The sequence below is a fragment of the Amblyomma maculatum genome, chromosome 1 (assembly GCF_055883805.1).
Source record: "Amblyomma maculatum isolate TAMU_Amacu chromosome 1, ASM5588380v1, whole genome shotgun sequence".
NCBI classification, from domain to species: domain Eukaryota; kingdom Metazoa; phylum Arthropoda; class Arachnida; order Ixodida; family Ixodidae; genus Amblyomma; species Amblyomma maculatum.
Window position 1 is genome coordinate 422,971,470 of NC_139344.1, and position 9,489 is coordinate 422,980,958.

The 9,489-nt window shown below is 45.4% G+C and overlaps 1 non-coding gene across 1 annotated transcript; it reads left to right on the forward strand.

Moving 5' to 3' along the window:
• Nucleotides 1–2,232: 2,232 nt before the first annotated feature.
• Nucleotides 2,233–2,306, forward strand: TRNAN-GUU (transfer RNA asparagine (anticodon GUU)). Its single transcript has one exon. It is a non-coding gene; the product is annotated as a tRNA-Asn (tRNA).
• Nucleotides 2,307–9,489: the final 7,183 nt, after the last annotated feature.

Consider the following 9,489-nt stretch of genomic DNA (forward strand, 5'->3'; position numbering starts at 1 on the left):
CAGGCGGTACGGTCAGAAATCTCGCTAGGCGGTAACGTTAGCTTTGTTGGCTGTCACATCCCTCGATTCCTTTCTCCGGCAAATAAAAAATTAGAAGATAGACCAGTGTTACTCTCATTTTAGCAATTAGGGGAGAAAAACTAATCACGTCTGAAATACAGTCATGCACAGCTTGAGATGAATCCAAGCCTGCAGACGAATCTCTCTCTCCAAGCTAAAATTCCGAATGGCCTTGTCATTGCACTCGCACACTCCATTCTTTCATCCAGTGTTTCCAGAGCTCAGCAACAACATACCGCTTCCACGCGTTGCTGTCACGACTTGTCCTTAAGACACCCCCTCGCATGTTTCACCGTATGCAAGTGTCTCAACACGTGCTTATAGCGTGCAACGTGACGATTTCCATGACGCCATAGGAGAACATACATCATCCTGTCACGTGAACACCGCACATCGACGACCAGAGAAAACGCTTGCTTTGCTTTTCCTTTCCCAATCCGACGCAGGCGTGGTTGCACATGTGGTTACGCACTGCGTGCGAAACAGGTTTAAACATGTGCACATACCCTCATGCTTGGGACGATCTTTTCTTCCAGCTGTGCCAAGAGCGCGTAAGTTACGAATGCATGTGCTGTCTTTGAGTGCTTCCGTGTAGGAGAGCCGGAGTGGGATGCATGCTACAGTATATTCCCGAAATGAACAGTCAGGCTGGAATTCTTGTAGACGCTGTCGTCCAACGTCACCTGTGCACTCCTAAATGACCGCGAAGCACGCGTCGCTTGACACACCTGGCAGTTGCGCACTGCCGGAACAAACCGGATCTAACGGGAGCTAGCTCGTCGCTGCAGGTGGGCAAGCGACAACTGAGTCAGTCCTCTGCTACGCTGGCTCACGGCGCATGACAGTTCTCTATGATCGCAAGGAATTCGCTGATGACAGCCTTTACAGGTCGAAGCCATTAGCCCCATACGACAGCCATGCACGGAGACATCCTTTGTGGTTGTTCGTTGAACGCAAACTCACGGCGTTATCAGCACGAGCATGCTCATGTGTGCGCGCTTTGCAAATAACGCCGGTTGACATCTGCATCTGTGCTGGCTCCTCTTGATTACGGCCTCGCCGGGCGCGTTGCGTCAGTGCGTTAGATCATTTCCTGGTATCTGCGCTTTGCACGGCGTATGCGGCAGCTTATGACGCCATATCGCCTCTGCTGGAAATGATGACGTAGCGTGGAATCCTCGCTGCCCACTTTTCTTTTTCACTTGCGCGAGAGTGGGTGGTTCGTTGGCAGCAGAGGCACGGCAAATGAATCAAGGCAGATGAACGGCACTGTAGAGGAGGAGATTTCGCGTCGCAAACCGGAACCCGGAGGCGCATTCGGAATTTCGGTTAGTTCCGGAAGGGGAATAAAAACGCTAAAAGAAAAAATGAATGCTGCTGCTCTACATCACCGACGATCAGCTCTGAACATCTAATTCTCGCTCTTTGCTTCAATGGCGCCTGCACTCTCAGTGGGAATGTGCTGACCAGAGGTGGACATTTGAACCCAAAAAGTCCAACTTCACCTCAACCTCAATTAAATTTTCTTGACCGCACTATTCTCAACCTCAGCCTCATGCATTGAGATTGAGGTTTGCCCAGGTGACCTCACCTCAATTTTGCAGAGGCCACCACCAACCTCACTAAACCTCACCTCAAAACCTAAATGTGAGTTTGAGATCGGTTGCTCGATCTCAAAATATATATATATATATATATATATATATATATATATATATATATATATATATATATATATATATATATATATATATATATTAAGAAAAGGAGGAGATAAATAAATTTTTCACTTAAGAACGCTGAATATAAAACGTCATGTCGCAAATTCTGTGCGGTGACAGGCCAGAATAATGCAAGCTCTGGTACGGACGGCAAACTTCTAAACACAAAACACCAGTGCCCCAAGAATCAGACATCGGACAACGTCTTGGCGTCGACATACGAAAAATAACGTTTTTTGGTAAAAACACTACTGCGGTACCTCAGTTGGGAGTCAAGCAAGAAAGAGAGCTTAATACGGATACAGCATGGAAGCGACGTGATAAGAGACAGCACATTCTTCTTTTCGAACCTTTGTTATCATCGTTATATCTCAAAAGCGCAGTATGCCTGTGTGTGCAATATGGCTGGGTTGCGGAAGTCGAAATGATATATCTCTTCATCTGACGTCCCGCCTCCGTGGCGCAATCGGCTAGCGCGTTCGGCTGTTAACCGAAAGGTTGGAGGTTCGAGCCCTCCCGGGGGCGAGCGCTTTTTTCGCCTTTTTTTTTATTCCCACTTCAGACTACTGCAACCGGGAAAGTCTATTTGCTATTTTCAGCATACTTCTGCCTGTCCCCATGGCCTATATACTGTGGTTATGGGCCGCTAAGCTGCGGTCCTACCGTCATTTACGAGGAGGGCCCCTTTTGATGTCGCGCCCATTTTGCATTCATATTCATCTTGCCGCATGCACTTGCTGCATCCACCGCGTGGTGGCCTGATTGGTCCTTGAAGATAATACCAATGGCCAAGTAATCAAAAACTTATGCAGAGAGAAATAAAATAATGGTTCTTAAAACACAATAGATTATCCTTAAAGTAATAAACCACATATAGCTTACAGATATGTAGCACGCATATCTCACCCTGTCGCTGCATTTCCTGGCTCCGTGCTGAAAAGCTACACATATACTAATTCGATTCAGCAAGAGCAGAGAACGTGCAAGGTGTAAAGCTTTAACCCCGGCCACAAACATGGCTTTCATTCAATTTGCGTGCCACTTTCCTCACGCGGTCTTCTTTCTTCTGCCCTTCGTGCGCTATACGCCAAACTCCAGCACACTATACGGGCCCCCAAGTGACAACTTCTTGCGGATGCAAGCGTTTAACTGGACTAAACCGACCTATCGCAAGAAATGGTGCTCGCTATCACAACGGGCTCATAATGACTCTTTCTGCGGATATCTTATCAATGATTATCAAATGCAATTGGGGAGATAATTAAGCGTTAAACCTCAAGAACCGCGTATGACGCTTCATTAACTCCAGGAAAATTCTGCCATACTTAGCTTGTCGGGCAAGCTTATTCGCTCCTGTTAGAATAGGAAAAACGAACTATACTAACAGGAACGAAATTGCCGGAGTTTTGGATCAGCGCCGCACTCTGAGCGCCATTATACTGCCTGGCTCAATCTTTATAGAGGTTCTATACTGGTCTTCTATTAACAAAATTATTCTCGGCAAATATTGCGGCTATACTTTGATACTAAAGCAGCGAAGGATTATAGCTGGAGTTTGCGAAGCAAGTCGAGGTGGCAGTACACGATGGAGCCTGTTGATGTCGTTCACAGAAAGATGCTCACGCTCATCTGCGTCTCCGAAGAACGCAGCAGTGCAAGATTCACATTTTCACAACCCCCCTGCAGGTATCCGAGAGGATAGGCCTTCACTGATTTCTTGAATACGTTAAGTTTCAAGGTGCGCAACGATTGCTGTCCGTGCGCAGGAAAGAAAATAAGGGAAGGAATCTTCACAACATTCACTCGTGCGCATGTACTCTGATATGCGACGGTAGGGACCCAAGACGCAGTGATCCTTGAGAAAGGAAAAAAAGAAAAGCTGAAACGCTCCAAACGTTGCGTATATTGCTCCTCAGACATTGCCTGATGTTTGGTCAGCGCATATGGAAAGATGAAAGGAAGCCCTTCACCTTCGCATTTTCATACATGACTCTGGCTTATTTAGAAATCCCAGTCGAAAGAGCATTTTCTGTTTAGCAAACAGAATTTCTGTGCAGTTTTTGACGAGAAACCTGTTGTGACAACAGAACGTTCTGTAGTAACATCAGAAATTTCTGTAGTTACAATAGAAAAGTGCTACAGAACTACAGGCAACAGAAATATACTACTGAAAACTATAGCTACAGAGAACTACTACAGAACTACAGAAAAATCTGACGTTTACGACACAACTACAGAATATTTTGTCGTATTTTTTACACGGTTCTGTAGTTTTTTTCGACTGGCCGTGATTTTATTTCGTTTTGCACTAGTGCACGCGGGTATACGGAAGTTGCCGACGTAACAGTCACGTCTATGGCAAGCACGCCACTCAGGATAATGCAACAGCACCGGGCACTCCGTAAATATGCGTATAGTAGAGTGTACAGCGCGTTCCAAGTAACTATAGAGCCATGAATTCAAAAGAAGTATGTGCACCATAGCAATAGGTGAAGCCACCTACAATCTTTTGCCGTCATCTAACGCTCCTCATGGTTTATATTAGGGCGAAAGCCTTTAATGGCTCATGCTGTCGTGGACAAAATGTTGTAGTGGCTGTAGGAACAAAGAAAATAAAATGTACGAGCCTGCTACTGGCTCTGTAGCTGAGCTACCTCAGCTGCCTCGTGCGGACAGAAGAGAGAAAGCAGAGAGAAGAAAGAAAAAGAAGAGGAAGAGAAAGACGCGCTCATGCTGTCGTTGACAAAATGTGTCCCGCTTTTGCAGCGTTCTGATTGGCCGAGACGGGATGACGTCGCAGAGGTCTCGACCAATCACAGAGCACCACCACACTATGCACGAATGCTTGCCTTATATGGTCATATGTTAATCAATAATCAATTACTAATTATTCAATTACCCAATGATGACTAATGACGTAATTCATTAATTATCCGGGTAATAATCAATTTATTGTTGAAGTAATTCTAATTACCTACCTAATAATTAAAAATGATTATTGCTTAGTACCAGTTACGTAGCAGAATGTGGCACTCAGGCCTTCGTCTTTCACTTATTTAGTCGCTAAAGTCCCTAGTAATTTTTTTCTGCCTGATTCGTTGCTCAATATTCCTTCTACGGTCAAGTGCGTTTCTTCAAGTGCGTCAAGTTTCAGAGAACATTCAGAAGTAAGCGATCCAGCTTTTCCACCAACGTACTGCCTACTTGGCCGTTTTCTCTTGCACTTAATGAAAGCCCCTGAAACATGAAAAGATAGAACGCGGCTGCTCCCATACGTTCTGTATCGGTGCCAAACGCGCTTTGCATCAACGAAGCATGCTCACTGACTCGAAACGAGCGGCTGACGTCGCAGTCAGCAAATGTACTGAGTGTGTGTCAGCACATTCCGGCGGAACTTTAAGGTGTGAGCCCTGATAGCGACCGGCGATGGCCAGGCAAACACAGCGAACTCAGAAGCCGCTTATCAGCTATCACACTGAAGAACGAGCGAGGAGGGAAAAATACCGAGTCACGCAATTCATGGAAGGCTTTGTTTTCTTGATTTGTATCGCTGGAGAAATACATTAGTGAAAAAAAAAAAAAAAATAGATCGGCTGCGTTTGAGCCAAAAAACGTTGGTTTGAGCCTCTTCAACAAATAAATAAAACACACTGGACCCAAAAATGAATACTAAACATTTCGCATAATTGCGGTCATCAAATTAACTAATTAGGCGGAATATAAACTAGCGCTGCAGGAAGGCAACCGATACGTCTTAGGTTTCGCCAAGCTGCGATGCGCCGCTTTTTTCTTTCCCTCTCTTTTCTTTCTACCCCGCCGGGGTGGCGCAGTGGTTACGGCGCTCGACTGCGGTTCCCAAAGACGCGGGATCGAACCCCGGCCTCGGCGGTCGCTTTTCGCTGGAGACGAAAAGCAAAGTGCCCATGTGCTGTGCGATGTCAGTGCACGTTAAAGAGCCCCAGGTGGTCTAAATTTCCGGAGTCCTCTACTAAGGCGTCTCTCATAGCTTGAGTCGCTTTGGGATGTTAAACCCTACAAACCAAACCAATCTCTTTTCTTTTTGTTCGGTTTCGTAAAGCACACTGTACACTAGGCAGACGGTTCAATATGTGCGAAAAACTGCAATCACGCAACACTTTTTTTGTTTCGTTTTTCTACGGCATGCACAGGGTGTGTGTGTATATATATATATATATATATATAGACTTAAGCAGACGGCCGGGGTCCGGCCTTTGTCAAGGAATGTAGAACATTCCTTGACAAAGGCCGGACCCCGGCCGAAACGTCGGAATAAAGTGTTGTTTTTTCTACCGTGTGTCACCTACCTTAAGTCTATGCCCTACCGGACCCATTCGAGCTTCAACCCCCTTCCTATATATATATATATATATACGTACTTTAACGAAGCCATCTCAGCAGTAAGAAACGTTAATGCATTATGATCCATGCACACACAGTCGGCCTAATTTCATGTAACACCAAAGTATTTTCTGACTCGTTTATACCTCGTGGCATCTGTGGACTGGAACCACCTTCCTTCGTCAGTGGCAACAATTGAACGGTTACCATTGTTCATGTCATCAGTGTCCAATGTTGCGCAATGATGCCTAGCACAAAAGTGTTTTACGTATACGCTATACTGTACTGATGTTTTTGCAGTAGTTATGACACTGATCTGCTTATTTGTTTGTTTTTCTCATTATTTCATTACATGCTCTACGTTTTATATGTCCCAAATGTTATTGCTGTAATCCGCACTCCCCTCTGTACCAATAAAATAAAAATAATAAGTAGAGAAGCCCAGCTTTTTGAATCATAAAGATCTGGGATTGCGTGTTCATATACCCTGTTCTCAATTATGGCCTATTTGCCTCGCACTGTGTGTGATATGTAGCGATAACGTGTTTATCGCTTGGCGTTCTCGCTCGCCTTAGACCAGAGGGCGCCCTTTCGGTCGGCCAAGGTTTCGAGCGAAACCCAGTTAGACACGACGGCGTTCTAGGACAAACAAATTCGTGCTCTTCAGCTTCGGAGGGCACTGCTCGTGAAAACGACCGAGCTTGTTGTTATTGACATTGCTGATAACGACGATGATGTTTGTAGAGACCGTTCTATTGCCATGTCTCAAAGCCGATGCTCTGGAAATACATCTTTAGCGGGCCGTTGTACAGTCCGCATGATTGAAACAAGGAGTGCCACAGGCAGCTAGTGAACGTCATGTTTGGTTTCAGTTTGGAAAAACAGCATGCGCACACTAGGTCCATAGGAAACCTGCCGCAAAAGAATCGCATCCAGGGCGCGCAGATATATCCACAAAAAAGACAAAGATATATCGCAAAAAATTTGAACAAAACATGGCGACAGATCCTTTACAGTATTTAAAAAAGCAGGCAACGCGGCGCGTTCAATATTCTTGCTTTTTTTTTTTTTTCGGCAAACTAGGCGTAAATGAACCTGATGCAAGAAGCAAACGAACTGCAGAAAGGGCTTTCAAGCTTTGATTCGTTCGTCAGAAACCGTAAACAAAGTGAATAGGACGTGGGTTTTGAACCGAGGCCAAAAGGCTGCCTCAGAAGCCGATAGTGCGTTCACCTTGTGCGGAGAATACCGACCGTGCAAACGAGTCAAGAACGAGTCGTGTGTGTCTCCTGCACAAAATGCGCTTGTGCAAGTTTTACCGAAATCCTTTTTGTGTTCCTTTGTTATGAACGCACCACCATTGCACCATATAATTGCACCACCAAGGCGGGGTGGGAAAGGCGAGTGCATCAAAGCTCCAACTGAGCAAATTCGAGGTCAATCATTTATGAGGGCAGCTGCATGAACTCGTCTCTCGTACTCCGTCAAGTATGCTGCCCAAATATATTTTCCAGTGCTTCCCAGTGTGCATATGTCACCTGCTGACCTCGGTGCTCAGTTGGTAATACTTGGCAATGGCGTATCCTTGCTACTCACTTTTATTGAGAGAAAAAAATAAAGAGACTACTGAATGTAGTCAAACGTACTCAACCATGTATGAATCTTGTAAGAAGCTTCTGCGAAGCTTAGGAAAAAGTTTTAAAAATTAGAGCGACTTTGCGTTTTTAATGGTTACGCAAGTAAACGGTACGAAAGCACAGCCCATTGTTTGTCAGTTTTCACATGGCATGGGTCAAATTTTGGCCTTGACCGAGCCATTTCGGTGTGAGCATTAAAATCAATTTTAGTCCGCTTTAGTCGAGGTCAATTTTCGGGTTGACCCGTGCCAAACTTTGGTGTTGGTCCGGGCCAACGTTGCTGATAATTATAGAATCGGACACGTTCCATTATAGCTTGGTTGTCAGTTCTGGTTCAATTTAGACGAGGTCAATTATCAGGTGACCCGGGTCGAATTTGGGGGGGTCCGGGCCCCAGAAATAAAGTCCATCATGGTGGACAGTGGTCACTGTATTGACTCATGGGTGGACAAGTTAACCCCATTAGGCTTTAGTTAAACCTAGATACGTACAGTCGGGGATAACATTTATTTTTGTTGCCTCGCTAGATTTTCCTGCGATAATGTTTCTCAGAATGGGGCACGCATGCACATTTGTGATTTAGTACGTTTCATTCGCTACTTCTCCCCAGTCACACAGAAATAAATACTTTTCTACGAACTCACGTCCGACAAACTTTTGTCCCTAGATCTACCTGCGCTACTACGCTATTAAGTCAAAGTTAAATCAAGGTAATGCAAATCCACCGTATATCCCAGCGTTGGGCGTAAAGCACAGCTTTCACTCTAAAAACACCGACGGAGCGGAACGGGTTCGAACCCAGGAATTTCTCATGAGAATGAAGTACAGAACATCGCAACTAACACCGCGACTGTTTATGTCTTGTGTTTTGAGATCGCTCTTTCGAGGTGTGTGTTGTATACATGCAGACGTCATCAGCTAGACATCCGTGCGCAATGGCTCCAGACACATCGCTATCGCACTGCCTTTTTAAGGTGCGTTGAAGGTGAGAAAATCCTAGACTAGTGGACACTGTCTAACCCCAAAACTGACATTTGCCAATCAGTGCACGTTAAAGAACCCCAGGTGGTCGAAATTTCCGGAGTCCTCCACTACGGCGTCTCTCATAACCTGAGTTGCTTTGGGACGTTAAACCCCACAAACCAACCAACCAACCAAAAAATTCGGATTCGGAAACTGAGTTGAACCACTTTCAAAACCGCCTTGGCCCTCCTCCTAAATAAACTTGGCTCACCCATGCAATTTGGGTGGCCCGCATTCGAAATTAGGTCATTTGGATGCTTTCGCATAATACTATATATGGTTGTTGGTGGGGTCGAGACTGCACATCTTTTTTTTCTGTGGCACGTTCGGACTGCTACTATTATACTAATAGGCGAGTTATTCCAAGTAGCTCTGATTTCTCAGGAAATTATCAGCGCATCCACATATCCGGACTAGCTCTCATTGTATTGGTGTCCGCTAGCTTAACCATTTGTGACCTTAGGTTACCCCCCTCTTGTCGTTTGCTTTTTTACACCTTTGTCTCAATGTTCCTTTCCACTGAGTCCCGCCGCGTCGGTGCAGTGTTGCGGCATTCCACTCCTGCGCCCAAGCAAGCGGGATCTAATCCCGGCCGCTTTTCGATGGAGGCGAAAAGCAAGGCGCCTGTGTGCACTGCTGCTGCTGTCCGATGTCAGAGAAACTTAAAAAACCATAGGTGGTAGAGATTT